Genomic DNA, 19,099 nt, shown 5'->3' with positions numbered 1-19,099 from the left:
TTCCATCTGAAAGCTCACTGATTCTAAAGTTCATACCAGTACTAATCCTCCAGAGAAATATTTCCATCTGAAAGCTCACTGATTCTAAAGTTCATACCAGAACTAATCCTCCAGAGAAATATTTCTATCTGAAAGCTCACTGATTCTAAAGTTCATACCAGTACTAATCCTCCAGAGAAATATTTATATCTGAAAGCTCACTGTTTCTAAAGTTCATACCAGTACCAACCCTCCAGAGAAATATGTCCATCTGAAAGCTCACTGATTCTAAAGTTCATACCAGTACTAATCCTCCAGAGAAATATTTATATCTGAAAGCTCACTGTTTCTAAAGTTCATACCAGTACTAATCCTCCAGAGAAATATTTATATCTGAAAGCTCACTGATTCTAAAGTTCATACCAGTACTAATCCTCCAGAGAAATATTTATATCTGAAAGCTCACTGTTTCTAAAGTTCATACCAGTACCAACCCTCCAGAGAAATATGTCCATCTGAAAGCTCACTGATTCTAAAGTTCATACCAGTACTAATCCTCCAGAGAAATATTTATATCTGAAAGCTCACTGTTTCTAAAGTTCATACCAGTACCAACCCTCCAGAGAAATATGTCCATCTGAAAGCTCACTGATTCTAAAGTTCATACCAGTACTAATCCTCCAGAGAAATATTTATATCTGAAAGCTCACTGTTTCTAAAGTTCATACCAGTACCAATCCTCCAGAGAAATATTTCTATCTGAAAGCTCACTGATTCTTAAGTTCATACCAGTACCAATCCTTCAGAGAAATATTATCATCTAAAAGCTTACTGATTCTAAAGTTCATACCAGAACCAACCCTTTAGAAAAATATTCCTTTTTTTTTTAAACAGGAAAATTTGCTAACAGCGCTTAACAATTTGCCCCAGGGCCCAATTTCATAGAACTGCTTAAGTAAAAATATTTGCTTAAGCAAAAAAATTCCTTGCTTAGTAAAACCAGATTACAGGCCAAGACTCCACTCAATTGTTATGCTATTAAAGTAAACAACGGCTAAATACCAGTCAATAAGCAATGTATATGGAATGAAATTTCAGCCAGTAACTTCGGTAAAATAAGCAAGCTATTTTCGCGCTTAAGCAATTTTTTTGCTTAAGCAGCTCTATGAAATTGGCCCTGGTCTTTGACTTATTTACCAACATTCTTAAAAGTTTCAAGCACTATTTTCTGCCTGAGCAGCTTCATAAGATTAGGCCGCTCTTCAAACTTCTACCAATCAATTTTAAATAAAAATGTATTAAGTGATAATAAGTATGAACAGATCTTTTGAATTAAAAGCAGTGGACACTATTGGTAATTACTCAAAATAAATATTAGCATAAAACCTTTCTTGGTGACGAAATCAACCATCTAAACGCACACAACTTCGTGTGACAAGGGTGTTTTTTCTTTCATTAGTATCTCGCAAGTTCGATGACCAATTGAGCTCAAATTTTCACAGGTTTGTTATTTTATGCATATGTTGAGATACACCAACTGTGAAGGCTAGTCTTTGACAATTACCAATAGTGTCCACTGTCTTTAAGTGATAATAAGTATGAACAGATCTTTTGAATTAAAGCCATTGGACACTTTCGGTAAACAGTATTGTCCAAAGGCCCACACTTCGTGTATCACAACTTGGGTATAAAATAACAAACCTGTGAAAATTTAGGCTCAATCGGTCATCGGAAGAAAATAACGGGAAAACCCACCGTTGTTTCCGCACGTTTCGCCGTGTCATGAGATGTGTTTAAAATAATCCGTAATTCTCGACATCGAGAATTGATATTGTTTTAATGTTTTCTAAAAAAGTAAAGCATTTCATGGAATAATATTTCTAGAGAAGTCTTTCACCATTACCTTCTGTAAACCCTGTAAGTTATTTGTAAATCTGTGAACTTTTATTTTTTACTCTGTACCTAAAGTGTCCAATTGTATTAATATACAGGTACTATTTTACAATCAAACATTTTTACAATTGATTTAAATATACATCCGATCTACATATAATACAAAATGTTCACTATGTTCAACTTTACAAATAAAAATTTACTTCTCACAACAAACTAAAAACCACATCATAATAATAAATATTGAAATGTGAGATAATTTGTTTTGATAATAAAGTTATTGATAATCATTAAGAGTTGAGAAGATGAACTGTTTGGTAATTTTTTTTGTTTAAAACATATCCCGTCCTGGGGAAATCAGCAAACTCCCACAAGACAGTGTAAAAACCAAGAGCAAGTTCAAGTGTGCACCATGGTTTAACAAAGGGAGTAAAAGGTAGCGACAAGTTCTTTAAAACTGGTGGGGTCGTGGTCGTGTGATAAAGGCCCTCGCCTTCGGCTCAGGCCTTCATCGCACGTCCATGATCCTGCAAGAATTTAAACGGCCTTTTAAGAACGAGTTACTACTATTTTATGCCCATTCATAAATGCCTTGGTTAAAAAGTGTAATAAAGTAAGAAACTCTGTAAAACTTGTCCCTTTTCCAACGTCCTTGATACGTGGGTTGCATTTTTATGCCTGAGACAGTTTTCAGAAATGCAATCGTGCGCGTAAATAGTCTTGGTGCAAGACGTTTCTCGTTTTCCTTTCACACACAGCGCAGCTAACTCACCAACAGCTCCGAGAAAGGTCTCCCCTTGCACCAAGACTAGCGTGTAGTATCCAAAAACAACCAGTTATAAACAGAGCTCCAGCTGGTCATTATCAACCATTTAAACACCCCCACGCGACACGCTTTCCACCAATAGGAATGGCGAACATGTCTGAGGTATTTATGAATAAAGGTTTACTATTTTGACTCGAATCCAGGCTGGTCGACTATAGTGGTCGACCATTGGTGGACTATTGTGGTCGACCATTGGTGGACTATTGTGGTCGACTATTGGTGGACTATTGTGGTCGACCATTGGTCGACTATTGTGGTCGACCATTGGTGGACTATTGTGGTCGACCATTGGTGGACTATTGTGGTCGACCATTGGTGGACTATTGTGGTCGACCATTGGTTGACTATTGTGGTCGACCATTGGTGGACTATTGTGGTTGACCATTGGTCGACTATTGTGGTCGACCATTGGTGGACTATTGTGGTCGACCATTGGTCGACTATTGTGGTCGACCATTGGTGGACTATTGTGGTCGACTATTGTGGTCGACTATTGGTCGACCATTTTGAACCAGCCTCAGGGCCCTGGTTTATTCACTGGTCCCAATAGCCTGCTTCATTCTCACATGTGCGAAGCGCAGAGGGCAACCAGTGACACTATAGCGATCACCACACAAGGCAATTTAGTGTTGAATACCATGGTACTGATAGTTGACTAGGCTTCCAAACGAGTCGTTCGAGAGAGTGCGTCGCTACGCATGTATGTTGCTGGTCAGAAGTCGACTAAAATGTGCGCACTCGAACTTGATCCGAGATGGCGATAGCCAATCTCTCTCATACATTTTAACATCTATAATTTTGAATTGCACAAATCAAGAAGTTGTTTTTCAGTAACGAGATGACAATACATATTTCTTCGTAACACTGCTTAACACTGATCTTCCTCTCTCCTTTTTAAAATACTGGAGGTTGCAGAAACACGAAGGCAAAGACCAGAGCAACAAGAATTGTCCTCAGTAAAACATTTCTAAGGAGTGCACCGGTAATGATGTTCTTCGGGTCACTGTATTTCTCGTACTGATCTGCCCAGTTTCAAACTGTTTAACGAGCTTAACGACGATCTTCCTCACCCCTTTTTCAAATACTGGAGGTGCAGGAGAAACTGGCCGACTTGGACCAGGAGAGCTTGTCGCAGAGGCAACTGCCATCGTTGATGCTTTTGGTTCTTGAGTCTGCTCGGCCACTGGTGGCGCCAGAAGGTCAGGTGGTGCCGGAAGGTCAGGTGGTGCCGGAAGGTCAGGTGGTGCCGGAAGGTCAGGTGGTGCCGGAAGGTCAGGTGGTGCCGGAAGGTCAGGTGGTGCTGGAAGGTCAGGTGGTGCCGGAAGGTCAGGTGGTGCCGGAAGGTCAGGTGGCGCCGGAAGGTCAGGTGGCGCTGGAGCGTCGGGAGGGGGTGAAGGTGGAGCCGACTGGGGAGGGGGGAGCTTGGCAACTGTCTGCGCCAGGGAGGACTGGAAGTCCAGTGTGTTCGCCAAGTTGTGAAAGAGATCTGAGCTGATGATGTCAGCTCTATCTGAGATGCCCGGTACGATGTCCGATTGCTTGTTGATGACGATGCAGTCGTTGGACGTGCTCACCAGTTGGTCGTGGACTTGGCACAGCTTCAGAAAGGTTTCATATCTGAAGAAAAAAAGGTTTGATGAAAACATTAAAAATAACAATAAAAGGGTTTTATATCGTGCTTCAGGTTTCAGTGCCATACATTTCCATCGGTGATGCTCAGATAGCTCCCTCGCTGCAAGCTCGGAACTTAGGGGTTATTTTTGATTCATCAATGACACTTCAACCACACATCAACAACATCGTTCGTCTGTCATCATACCACATCAGGAATATTGGTAAGATTCGTATTAGTACTTGGACAAAAGTGCCACTGAAAAGATCCTTCATGCATTTGTTACTTCTCGCCTTGACAATGGCAATGCTCTTCTCTACAGTCTTCCTAAAAACCAGATTTCCCGTCTTCAACGCCTCCAAAATACTGCTGCCCGCATTGTGACAATGTCTAAGAAATTCTGTTCCATCACCCCCATTCTGAAACAACTACACTGGCTCCCTATCCCTCAACGAATCATCTTCAAGCTGATGCTCATTGTCCACAAAGCACTTAATGGCAAGGCTCCCCTCTATATTTCTGAACTTCTTCAAGTTTACACTCCATCAAGAAATCTTCGATCAAGTTCCATGCTTCTTTTCATTGAACCCAAGTCTCAACACTCATGGGGAGACCGGTCTTTTTCTTCAGCTGCGCCACGCATCTGGAACTCTCCACCACTTAATCTTAGAACTTGTCTTTGTACCACAACATTCAAATCTCTTCTCAATGTCTTCTTATGTCACAGGTTTTCAAGGACTAATTTTTGTTGTGTCTGTTTTTTCTTTGTTTTGTTTTTGTTTTGTTTTGTTTTTGTTTGTTGTTGGTTTTACTGCACCTTGAACACCCAGCAGGGTGGATATGTGCGCATTACAAGTCTTATTATTATTATTATTATTATTATTATTATTTTCAAACTCAAAGGGCTTCCAACATCATAACCCCTGGTCACTGAGCCATTTTCTTCATTCCATAAACCGTCTCAGCTCCCTGAGGAGTATTACAGCCGGTGCAACAAATATTATGCGCAACTAAGCTAAACCAATCACAAGAACCATCTCTTTGCCCTCAGAGGTACCCATTTACTCCTGGGTGGAAAGAAGCAATTACAGTTTAAAAGTGTCTTTACACTAATGCCTTTATGGGACCTAAAGCCGTGGAAGTGTCGTGGTCGAGCGGTAAGAGCACCAAATTCAAACTCTGGTGTTTCTGATCAGCAGAATGTGGGTTCGAGTCCCAGCCGTGAAGCATGTAAAAGAATAATAATAATAATAACAATAATAATAACCATATTTATAACGCGCCTTTTGCCAAAGGATACAAAGCACCAGGTATTATTACTGCAAGGAGTGGGGCGAACTTTGAGATATAAGACCTAATCCTTAAGCACATGTAATGGTTTACAAGGTGCTGTGGCGCAATATGCTGCCAATCCGCCAGGAACACCGGGGCAAACCCCTTCTCTTTACGATAAGTGCACTGGGTTCTTTTACATGCGTTTACACAACACATGGGACCAACGGCTTTACGTCCCATCCGAAGGACAAAGCAATAGTTAAGTGTCTTGCTTAAGGACACAAGTGTTACGGCTGGGGATTCGAACCCACACTCTGCTGATCAGAAACACCAGAGTTTTAGTTCGGAGCTCTTAACCGCTCGGCCACAACACTTCCACAAAAGAACCCAGTGTACTTATCGAAAAGAGAAGGATTTGCCCCGGTGTTCCCCGGTATGGCTGCTGTATGCGCTGTAGCACCTTGTAAATCCTTGTAACATTGTGTAAGGTGCTACATTATTTGGGTCTCATAATTTATCACTGCAATAACCTATCTTTCTAGTTTGTATAAATGTACTATGCGCCTTGAGTACCTTGTTTGGTAGATATGTATGTGATATGTATATAAGACTTTGATATTATTATATAACATTTGAATGCACGTAAAAGAACCAAGTGACATGACATGGTGCTACACAAAGGAATAGGTCTCATACTTCAACATGTAGCTCTACATATACATGTACACACATATCTTGTGATTGATTTAGCACCATGTTAAAGGCAGTGGACACTATTGGTAATTATTATTTATATCAGGCTTCCAGAGGCAAAAATATATCAGCGTATTGAACGCTTTTGTAAAAAGTACCCGGATGGCAGCAGTATTGTGTCAGTAAAAGTTCCCGGATGGAGCAATATTGCTTCAGTATTGCTCCATCCGGGCATTTTAACACTTGCACGCGCGTCACACGCGGCGACTGATGCAACGCTCACCATGTTGGGTAAGTTAGATTTACGTGTATTAATGTCACCTCGCATAAAATGCGCATTTTCACTGCATAACGCACAGCATCAAGTTATATATAAAAACGCACGGAACGCACAGTGAAATTGCCCACAGTATGGCGCATTCAGGATTTTCAATAACATTGAAATAGAAAAGAAACCATAGTAAAATTTAATTTGAAAATCTGGAATCAGGTGAGCCAAAATAGTGTTGCTGTGATCAATTCCTCAGCCTGATATCAATAATAATAATAATATTGGATTGCTTTTTTTTAGGGGGATACAAGAATATATTGCACGAGCTACATGTATGACAATATTGCACTCTCGTCTTCGACTAGTGCAATATTGTCATAGCTCGTGCAATATATTCTTGTATCCCCCTCAAATCCATCCAATATTATATAATTAATAGCTCAAAATATCTTTTTGCATAAAACCCAACTTGGTTACGAGTAATGGGGAGAGGTTGATGGTATAAAACATTGTGAGAAACGGCTCCCTCTGAAGTGCCATAGTTTTCGGGAACGAAGTTATTTTATACGGAATTGATTTTGAGACCTCAGATTTAGAATTTGAGGTCTCAAAATCAAGCATCTGCTGAAAGCACACAACCTTGTGTGACAATGGTAATTTTTCTTCCATTATTATCGCCCGACCAATTGAGCTCAAACTTTCACAGGTTAGGGTATAACCTATCTCTCTGAAAGCCTTGAGTACCTTAATTGGTAAATACGTGCACTATAAGACTTTGATATTATATAACTTGTAGGAAATACTGACAGCCGTCGCATAGGGATCTCACTGTGATATGCGCTGTATAAGAATGGTTTAATATTATTATTACCTGAGTGCAATGAGATCGTTCTTCAAGTTACGGAGGTCGGCTTTGGAAACCTCGGCCGTGGTGCTACACTCATCAGCAGTCTTCTCTGCAACATACCGCTCAAGAAGGCGAGCGATGACTCGCTGCAAAGGAGAAAACATCAATTGTAAATAGATTGACGACAATAATAATAGTAATAATAGTAAACCGTTCTTATAAAGCGCATTATATACGGAGTCCCAAAACGCTGTACAAAGTCAAAATAGAAAGATAAACAAAATTAGTTAGAGTTTAACAAGTGAGTTTGAGAAGGCGTTTGAATAAATCCAGAGTTTGTGCATCTTTGATGTTACGGGGGAGTTTGTTCCAAAGAGTAAGAGAAGACGTGGAAAATGCACGTTGGCCGTAAGACTTAGTTGAGGCCGAGGAACAGGCAAGAAGAGATTGTGATTGGGAGCAAAGATTTCTAGAAGGCTGGTATTTGTGAATAAGTTCTGACAAATAAGTAAGTGCGTGGCCATGGATACAGCTATATGTCAGAAGCAGGGTTTTGTACACAATCCGCTGTCTAACCGGAAGCCAGTGTAAGTCCGAGAAAATTGGTGACATATGGTCACAGGTTTTGGATCGTGTGACTTATATACCGCTTCACACAAAAGTCCCGAAGCGCTTTACAAAAATTAATGAGTAAACAGGTAAGTTTGGATAGTAAAGCTGACAAAGCTGTTTTGGAAGATCTGAATGTAGAAGTTGCAGCCACAAAGATGTTAGGTGGACTCAACAGTGATATTGCTAAACTCACAAATAGAATAGACCTGATGCAGAAAGAGCCTGAGGAGATAGCAAAGCGTAAGAAAAATGCTGTTATCAGAGGGTTTTACCTGAGCATGATGTAGCCAATACAAGAAGTGATGATGACCAGATAATTGAGTCTGTTCTCAATACAGATATGAATGATTTGGATAATAATAGACCGTTTTTATATAGCGCTTTTCACGCCCGAGGGGTGTCTCAAAGCGCTTCACATTATTACCCCTGGTCACTGGGCCTTAAATCATTCCTTAAACCATCTCAGCTCCCTGGGGAGTATACAGCCTGTGCGCAATATATGCGCTACTCGGCTAAACCAATCACAAGAACCACCTCTGCCCTCACAGGTACCCATTTACCCCTGGGTTGAGAGAAGCAATTATAGTCAAGTGTCTTGCTCAGGGACACAAGTGTCACGACCGGGATTCGAAGCCACACTCTGCTGAACAGAATCAGCAGAGCTTGAGTTCGGTGCTCTTATCCACTTGGTCACGACACGCTGTGTAACGAATTATACAAAAGTATAGGGGGAACTGACATCGTACCAAAGGCGGTGCACAGACTAGGAAGAAGACATCCAGACGGTAAACCTAGAACCACTAAAAGTAATTTTGTTCAAGGGAAGAGGAGAATTCTTCAAGCATCAAGAGAGGTCCAAAAGTGAGGCAAGATGGCAAAAAAGCGACTGTCCAGAACTTCCCTCTTCATCATGTTCATGACAGAGTCAGCAACTTGTATGACATCTCCTTTACTCCAGACTTAGTATACGTGAAAAGTTACAGAAGCCTCACATGCATAAAGCTTGTGGATCAGATGGACAGCACTGCCAACTTGTATGACATCTCCTTTATTTCAGATTATGTGAAAAGTTACAGAAGCTTCACATGAATAAAGCTTGTGGACCAGATGGACAGCGCTGCCAACTTGTATGACATCTCCTTCATTTCAGACTATATGAAAAGTTACAGAAGCTTCACATGAATAAAGCTTGTGGACCTAATGGACAGCACTACCAACTAGTATGACATCTCCTTCATTTCAGACTGTGTCAAAAGTTACAGACATGACAGAAGCTTCACATGAATAAAGCTTGTGGACCACATGGACAGCACTGCCAACTTGTATGACATCTCCTTTATTTCAGATTATGTGGAAAGTTACAGAAGCATCACATGAATAAAGCTTGTGGACCAGATGGACAGCGCTGCCAACTTGTATGACATCTCCTTCATTTCAGACTATATGAAAAGTTACAGAAGCTTCACATGAATAAAGCTTGTGGACCTAATGGACAGCACTACCAACTTGTATGACATCTCCTTCATTTCAGACTATGTCAAAAGTTACAGAACCTTCACATGAATAAAGCTTGTGGACCACATGGACAGCACTGCCAACTTGTATGACATCTCCTTCATTTCAGACTATGTCAAAAGTTACAGAAGCTTCACATGAATAAAGCTTGTGGACCACATGGACAGCACTGCCAACTTGTATGACATCTCCTTGATTTCAGGTTATGTGAAAAGTTACAGAAGCTTCACCTGAATAAAGCTTGTGGACCAGATGGACAGCACTGCCAACTTGTATGACATCTCCTTGATTTCAGACTATGTGAAAAGTTACAGAAGCTTCTCCTGAATAAAGCTTGTGGACCAGATGGACAGCACTGCCAACTTGTATGACATCTCCTTGATTTCAGACTATATGAAAAGTTACAGAAGCTTCACATGAATAAAGCTTGTGGACCGAATGGACAGCACTGCCAACTTGTATGACATCTCCTTTATTTCAGACTATGTGAAAAATTACAGAAGCTTCTCCTGAATAAAGCTTGTGGACCGAATGGACAGCACTGCAAACTTGTTTGACATCTCCTTTTTTCAGACTATGTGAAAAATTACAGAAGCTTCACCTGAATAAAGCTTATGGACCAGATGGACTTGCCGTCAATGTTATGAAAAAATGTTCTTGATCTGGATATTCTGCTGAGTCTCCTTTTGACAAAGTCGCTGCAGACCTGCGTAGTTCCACAAGATTGAAGGGATGCGAACATTACACCACTCTTCAAGAAAGGCTCAAGACTTAGTCCCAACAACTACAGGCCAGTATCACTCACAAGTCAGGTGGTGAAGATTTTGGAGAAGATTGTGTATGACCAACATATGGAATTCATTGTTGATGATAGTATCTCCTGTGAGCAACAAGGCTTCCAGAAAAAAATGCTCCTGTGTGACGCAGCTTCTTTAATGCCTCTGTGACTGGACTGTAGCACACGACAACAAAAACCTGGTGTTGACGTAATCTACTTTGATTTTCGAAAAGCCTTTGACACAGTGCCCCACAAGCATCTACAGTAAACAGTAAAATAAATGACATTACAGATTGTGACACCTTGCAGAATGACTTAAATTCTCTTGCTGTATGGTCCAAATTATGGCTGCTTGAATTTAACGCAGAGAAATGTGTTGTTCTTCGCATCAAGCAATCCCTTGACTACCATTACTCACTGAATGGAGTCTATCTACAGGAGGTTGAGGAACAGAAAGACTTGGGTATCAAAGATTGTAACACCCTATCCCCTACAAAGCATATCCAAGACATTGTGAAAAAGGCTTGACAGAAGATTGCCATGGTCAGAAGATGCTTCTCCGGAATTGACGAGGAAAAAGTCACCATCTTATATTAAGTCCCTCATCCATCTGGCTCTAGAGTATGCTTCGTCTGCCTGGAGCCCATTAACCAAAAGTTATGAAATAACTAGAGAAGGTGCAGAAAAGATGCCTACGCCTGTGCAAACGAAGATGTTAAGTTGGAATCTTTGCAAGAGAGGAGGACAAAAACAGACCTGATTGAAACCTATAAATGTTAATGGGTTATAAAAGACACCGGCTGACAAGTTTTACTCCCTCCTCCACAAAGAACTAAGAGGATATTCAAAGATTTTTTTCGTCAGAAGTACTAAAACAAAATTGGCAGGCCACTTCTTCTCAAATAGAGTGGTAAGAGTTGGCAACAGCTTGCCAGAGTCACTAATTTCTGCACCAAATGTGGCTACATTCAAGAGACAAATGAGAGTTCTGCCCAACAGCGAAAAAGAACTAACCAACCAAGTATACATGGTATACCAAGTATACGTACAAGTAAGTAAGTATATAAAAACCGATTGTCGTTATTTCTATTATTAATCTGGGTGTGAGCAAATAAAATTGACTAGAGTGGGACTTGAACCAATGACCTGTGGATTAACTTACCGGCGCTCTACCAACTGAGCTATCCAGCAAAATGTTGCCGGTCTTCCAATGACAATATCTCTATTTGCGTGTTTCAAACAAACACATTACACAAACATTTAGTCCGAGTTTGAAAAAAAGACAAATTTACTTGAGCTGGACTTTAACCGATGACCTCCTGATTAATGTATCGGCGCTCTACCAACTGAGCTATCCAGCCCAACATGCCCAATGTTGGCGGCCTCCCAAAGACAATATCTTTGGGGTGCCAAACACACATTTCAGACAAAAGGTACAGTACACAGGAAACACTCATACTCCTTTGAACATTCAATATTATCTATTAATTGCCACTTTGCTCGCACGTCACACGCCGCGGCTGATGTCACACTATGTTGGTTGTCAATAGGTTTACGTGTAATCGCCACGTCACCTAAGATGCGCACTTCTCTGAACAACACACGTTGACATTGACCACCAAAATGGCGCATCCAAGATTACTCTGGTGATGACGTCAGGTGAATTGGGTCAATATACCTCATGTATTGACTTCTCTAATCTGATTGATTAAAAGTGGAGTCATGGAAATAGCTGGGCCCCTTTTTTCTGTCAAGATGACATCACAATTAACTGTGCCCAAGGCACAGCAATCAACTGTGTCTGCCCTGAAGATAACGGTCGCAACACCGTGTATTCAAAGGTCGCTCGTGTACTGTACGCATCATTGTACGTCTATCGTTCCATTTCATGGTGCGAACTGTGACCTTTCTCTGTTAGACAACCTTTATCCTTATGTGCCTATATATGTTGAGATACACCATTAAGTGAGAATACTGGTCGTCGACAATTACCAATTAGTGACCAGTGCCTTTTTAAAACTTTAAAACAAACTTACAAATAGTCGTACTCCTTCCGTCCGTAGCCACTTATCATCGTAAATCGGCTTCATCTCCTCAACAGCAACCTCAGCCCAGCAACCCCGCTTCGAGAACAGATCAAAGATTTGCCGGAAGGCACTGGGCGTGGGTAGGAGGTTGAAAGGTGGAGGTACCCGTAGGTCATCCTGGAGGAACGTCATCCACATTGCGGTGCAGGAGAACTTCCACTGCTGGTTAGCATTCTCCTGATCGCAAAAAAAACAAAAAATTAAGTGAGACTTTAAGTTTGCATGGCTTGTCGTGGCCAACTGGACATTCTTGCCTTTGTCATTGAGCCAATAAACATTCCATTAATATTTCTCAGCTCCCTGAGGAGTATACAACCTGGGCAACAGTAGTGCTCCAAAGACTTTTTCATACACAAATTCAACCTTTACCATCGCAGGTACCCATTCTTACCCCTAGGGATGAAGAGAAGCAGTTAAAGGCAGTGGACACTATTGGTAATTACTCAAAATAATTATTAGCATAAAACCTTTCTTGGTGACGAGTAAATGGGAGAGGCTGATGGTATTAAACATTGTGAGAAACGGCTCCCTCTGAAGTGCCATAGTTTCCAAGAAAGAAGTAATTTTCCACAAATTTGATTTCGAGACCTCAGATTTAGAACTTGAGGTCTCGAAATAAACCATCTAAACACACACAACTTCGTGTGACAGGGGTGTTTTTTCTGTCATCATTATCTCGCAAGTTCGATGACCGATTGAGCTCAAATTTTCACAGGTTTGTTATTTTATGTTTATGTTGAGATACACCAACTGTGAAGGCTAGTCTTTGACAATTACCAATAGTGTCCACTGCCTTTAAAGTAAAGCATCTTGCCCAAGGACACAAGTGCCATGACTTGGATTCGAACCCAATGACTTAACCACAAGAGCTAGAATTTGATACTCTCAACCACTCGGCCATGATACCCAACTTGGGTGGTACAATATGGACCACTGGTGCGTAAAGAGCTGGCTTCTCACTAATGTGGAAGTGTCGTGGCCGAGCGGTTAAGAGCACCGAATTCAAACTCTGGTGTTTCTGATCAGCAGAGTGTGGGTTCGAATCCCCAGCCGTGACACTGTGTCCTTGAGCAAGACACTTAACCATTGCTTGACCTTCGGATGGGACGTAAAGCAGTTGGTCCCATGTGTTGTGTAACGCATGTAAAAGAACCCAGTGCACTTATCGAAAAGAGAAGGGGTTTGCCCCGGTCTTCCTGGCTGTGGCTGCTGTATGCGCCGCAGCACCTTGTAAACCATGATAAGGTGCTAAATAATTGGGTCTCAGAATTCATCACTGCAATTACCTATCTTTCTGAAAGTTTGTATACACTCAGCGCCTTGAGTACCTTGTTTGGTAGATACGTGCGTTATATAAGACTTCGATATTATTAATGTGACCCTGATTCGATTCTCAGCTGAGGTCCTTATTGAGGAGTTATGCATTGGGTCTCTCCTATGCCATATGCCATGTATGCCACAGGGGTTTTTCTCAAGGCCCTCCAGTTTTCTCCCCCTTCATGAAAAATCAAACACATTTCTGGTTGGGCTCCGCCGCCGTGTACATATATTGGTTGCTGTGGCTAGATGCCAGAGGCACCCTTACATGCCAGCAGCTCAAACACGTTGTAGCCACGCCCTTCACAGTTCAGCTTCTCTGCTGTGTGTAAGGATGACTAGGCCCCCAAATGATTAATTATAAATATTAATAATGTAAATCACAGTAGTTATTTATTGTACCTCAATTTCGTTGTAAACGTTGCTCCATACAGCAATCAGAGCATTGAGGAGTACAATAATGACCAGGACGTAGAACGAAGCGTAGAGCAGAGAGCCGGACGTTTCTGCGACTACAGCTTCCGGGGGTAGATGTAACTCAGTCATCGGCATCATACCAAACACTGACCAGTACAGGGTAATCAAAGACTGGAAAATACTGTGGAAAGAAAAAAAAACAGTTTTATAAAACACAGTTTGATCCGATGTCATGCATTGTCATGTGGGCATCTAAAAGACAGTGGACACTAGCTGCAATTGCTCAAAATAATTGTTAGCATAGAAACTGACTTGGTAACGAGCAATGGAAAGCTGTTGATAGTTAATAACATGTTGTAAAAGAGCAAGGTAATGACACTCTCAAATAATATAAGGCTTCAGGCCTGAAGAGCACAAAGAGCAATGGAGAGGCAAATGCTACGTACATGTACATGTATATCTCAATTAAAGGAACACGTTGCCTTGGATCTGTCGAGTTGGTCTTTGAAAAGCGTTTGTAACCGTTTGTTATAAAATGCATATGGTTAGAAAGATGTTTTAAAAGTAGAATACAATGATCCACACACATTTGCCTCGAAATTGGGTGGTTTTCCTTTTACTTTGCGAACTAACACGGTCAGCCATTTATGGGAGTCAAAAATTTTACTCCCATAAATGGCCGACCGTGTTTGTCGACGTGGTAAAAAGAAAACCACACAATTTCGAGTGATACTTGTGTGGATCTCTATATTCTACTTTTAAAATATCTTTCTAATCATTATATGCATTTTATAACAAATGGTTACAAACGCTTTTCAAAGACCAACTCGACCAATCAAAGGCAACGTGTTCCTTTAAGGACAGGATAAAATGCACAGAAATACAAAAGAAAAGAGTAAGAGACATCATTAGGACAAAAATAAAACAGCTGAGTGGAGATGGGCTGAGCAAACTGCCCAAAGAAATGACAAGAGATGGACAACAAGAATAATGGATTGCCAACCAAAGGACAGGGAAAAGGAAAAGAAGTAGACAGAGAAGAAGATGGAGAGATGACATCAGGGTTTATGCAGGAACAACTGCAAGAAATAAAAATGAACGGTGTTACTAGCCTTTAGTCAAGGCGCACGCTGCACCCCCCAGATGTCAAGAACGACCCCAGATATCAAGCACCAAAAAATGACCAGCGCGAGCAACAAAGTTTTTAGCAACTCGTTTTGTGGCATGATGTTTTTCTTTACTTTTTGCCACAGATTTTGGTGGGAGAAATGTAACGCACAATGCATGAGCGTGATGAGAAGTGGCCAATAAGAAGACACAATCACCATTGTTCACGTGTGCACGCCCGTGTACTGCAAAGTCACATGCCGAGGGCAACACACAGAAAGTGCATATGAAATGATCAGATAAACGAGTTATACCTAAAGGCGCTTCACACCTTCGCCACTCGCGCTGGTCTTTTTTCATGCTTGACATCTGGGGGTGGCGCTGCCGCGTGCACCTTGATTAAAAGCTAGGTTTTTACATGAGGAGAGCTATATCTGAAAAGCATTTGAAACCGTTTACTATGAAATGCAATATGGTTAGAAAGATGTTTTAAAAGTAGAATATAATGATCCACACAAGTATCACTCAAAATTGCACGGTTTGCATTTTACGTCGCGAACTAACACGGTCGGCCATTTATGCGAGTCAAATGTTTGACTCCCACAAATGGCCGACCGTGTTTGGAAAACCACGCAACTTCGAGGCATACTTGTGTAGATCATTGTATTCTTATTTTACAACATCTTTCTAATCATGCATTTTATAACAAACAGTTACAAAAACTTTTCAAAGACCAACTCGACCGATCCAAGGCAACGTGTTCCTTTAACACAGGCTAAATGATGATGATGATGAAGCATGTGTTTGGGTGTAACTGCCTGTTATTAAACTTACCTTGAAAAGCTGCCAATTCTGCTTTCATCCACGTAGTGCAAGTACGTCAACGTCAATCCAACAGCAAACGATCCCAGCACGATCCCAACGACAAAAAAGAAATGGAACGTCCTGATTATCATACTAACGAGGGAGATCTGCAGTGGACCAATCAGATCGCTGATCACGCAATACGGTAACATACGCAGAACCGTAAACGCAGTCGCCAGGGCAAACATAGCTCGCCCATGATCTGCGGGTGATCCCAGGTCCGGTTGAGGAAGTCAGCTGATAATAGGGTCTTATCGATGGTGTTGTATGACGTTCCCCCGCGCCCTCCGGCTCGGCATCGTGCCGTATAGTTCATATACCTCCGCACATGCTCCTTGATCTGTCCCTTTGTCGTCTGGTTGATTTGCATCTCTGTTTTGTCGATCTCACCGATAACGTAGTCGCCAATTTCAGCGTATTTGACAACTGTGAAATTCCTCTCGATGATGGATGGCTGAAGCTCTGCGGATCTCCTGAAACGAACAGTGCCCTCGGTGGTCGTCATCAAGGCATCTGCTGCAAACGGGATTGTCTGTATGGAGTTTTTAAAAAGTAATGAGTAAGAGTTATATGAGACCTTGATTTTACAAAGTATACGAGAGCTTGATTTTACAAAGTATACGAGAGCTTGATTTTACAAAGTATACGAGAGCTTGATTTTACAAAGAGGTAAAGCTGGTCTAAGGGAAACTAAAGAATTTTTGAGTTTGGCTACAAAAACTCGTAAGGTAGGTGTGTTTAAGTTGAAATACTTAGGTCATTAAACTTAATGGATGAGCAGTTAATCTGCCAGGGCAGTCAGCAGCCCCTCCCGGTTTGTGCATGATCCACTGTCATTGAAAAGGGAATAACATGGAGATAACAGGTGTGAGTCGCTAGAGGAAAAGTGATGTTCTGGTCTCTATCTCTAATCACAATTATATAATCACTTCAAGTAAGTATTTTTAAAACTAATCTGTGTCCAACTACAGTTTGATTTTTCAGAAATTTTTGGAGCTTCTTGAGTTATCATTTTCCTGTGAACTACATTGGGTGCGTTCGATTAGCTTCCCTGTGTCGACCCCGCAGTGCTCAATCAAGTGAGCCCCTGCCCTGCGCTAAACTAATGATCACTCACCCTCTTGTGGTGATGCCATGCACCTGGGGCCAGCCCCAAGTGACCCGTCCCACAAGCAGGGCACTTGGGGCTGACCCAGGAAAGCCCCTGGAATGACGTCCGAGTTAATTGAACGTACCGGGGGCAGACCGGGATAGACCTAGGCAAGCCAATTGAACGCAACCATAAAAAACACAGCCGAGTTCGCCTATGACAAACTCGGTCCGTACTGGATTATATCGTTGCTACTATCAGGGGTGAGAGTCATTACTAACGAAAAAGTCTGAAACTTGGATACAAATTCAAAGGTATGTTGAAATGTTGGCATTTCTACCGTTTGGTAACCCCTGGGGTTATAGATTCCAAGGAGCCTTTGGAAACAGTATCCAAAGCACCAGAAAAGTAGACAAATGAGCAGGATTTCTCTAATTGTGGAAAAAAATATTGTCTGATTTTCTTCACCAGGCCGACATAAAAAAGATTGAGTTCAGCCAAAAGACTGAAAAATCTCTTTCCTGTACAATCCCGGCCAAAATGCTTCCCCTGGGCCACCCATTCCTAACGTTACATAAAGCCATTCCATGCCCACAATTCCCCCTAACAATAAACATTCTCTCCCCCATCCCCTGCCCCCACTCAATGTTTTCTGTCTCAGGGAAATGCACAAAAGCATTATGCTTAAACCTTTTTCCCTGCATGTTGACAAGCACGTTCAATTCTCTAGTTATTAAAGGCAGTGGACACTTTTGGTAATTACCCAAAATAATTATCAGCACAAAACCTCACTTGGTAACGAGTAATGAGGAGAGGTTGATAGTATAAAACTTTGTGAGAAACGGCTCCCTCTGAAGTGCCATAGTTTTCGAGAAAGAAGTAATTTTCCACGAATTTGATTTTGAGACCTCAGGATTAGAACTTGAGGTGTCGAAATCAAGCATAGAAAGCACACAACTTCGTGTGACATGGGTGTTTTTCCTTTCATTATTATCTCGCAACTTCTACGACTGATTGAGCTCAAATTTTCACAAGTTTGTTATTCTATGCATATGTTGAGATACATGTACACCAAGTGAGAAGATTTGTCTTTGACATTTACCAATAGTGTCCACTATCTTTAAACCTTTTTCCCTGCATGTTGACAAGCACATTCTTTTCTCTAGTTATTAACTTTGAAATTTCTATACATTGTACGGCTTTTAAATTATGTGGCATCCATCTTTCCTTATTATACTCATTGTTATTTGTTTTCAACTCAATGCTTAAAGGTAGTAGACACTATTGGTAATTGTCAGAGGCTAGCCTTCACAGTTGGTATATCTCAACATATGCATAAAATAACTAACCTGTGAAAATTTGAGCTCAATCGGTCATCGGAGTTGCGAGATAATAATGAAAGAAAAAAACGCCCTTGTCACACAAAGTTGTGTGTGTTTAGATGGTTGATTTCGAGACCTCAAGTTCTAAATCTGAGGTCTCGAAATCAAATTCAGGGAAAATTACTTCTTTCTCGAAAACTACGTCACTTCAGAGGCGGGCCGTTTCTCAAATTGTTTTATACCATCAACCTCTCCCCCTTACTCGTCACCAAGAAAGGTTTTATGCTAAAAAATATTTTGAGTAATTACCAATAGTGTCCACTGCCTTTAAACAATAAATAAGGAAATTTGTTTTGAAACGCTGCAATTTGAGATAATGTTTTTGTGTCCAAATTTGTGCACTCTATATGCAGTAAATAAATACCAATGTTGTACCTTCTTTATAAGTAAGAAATGCAACCTGTAAACCATAAAGGAAATTGTTATTGTCGACGTGAAAAATAAATGTCCACTGAATTGACTTGAACACAAAAGACCATGCAATCAGAACCAACATTGACCGCGGGTCTGAGAGAGGCGATCGCGTTGCCTGTA

At 41.1% G+C, this 19,099-nt stretch overlaps 1 pseudogene; it reads right to left on the bottom strand.

Annotated features, from left to right (window-relative positions):
* Positions 1 to 3,570: 3,570 nt before the first annotated feature.
* The window catches only part of LOC117301813, a 34,667-nt pseudogene continuing 19,138 nt past the window's right edge, over positions 3,571 to 19,099 (bottom strand).

This window comes from Asterias rubens, chromosome 17, assembly GCF_902459465.1.
Source record: "Asterias rubens chromosome 17, eAstRub1.3, whole genome shotgun sequence".
Classification (NCBI taxonomy): domain Eukaryota; kingdom Metazoa; phylum Echinodermata; class Asteroidea; order Forcipulatida; family Asteriidae; genus Asterias; species Asterias rubens.
The sequence above is the reverse complement of the archived record's forward strand: the minus strand, read 5'-3'. Positions and strand labels throughout refer to the sequence as shown.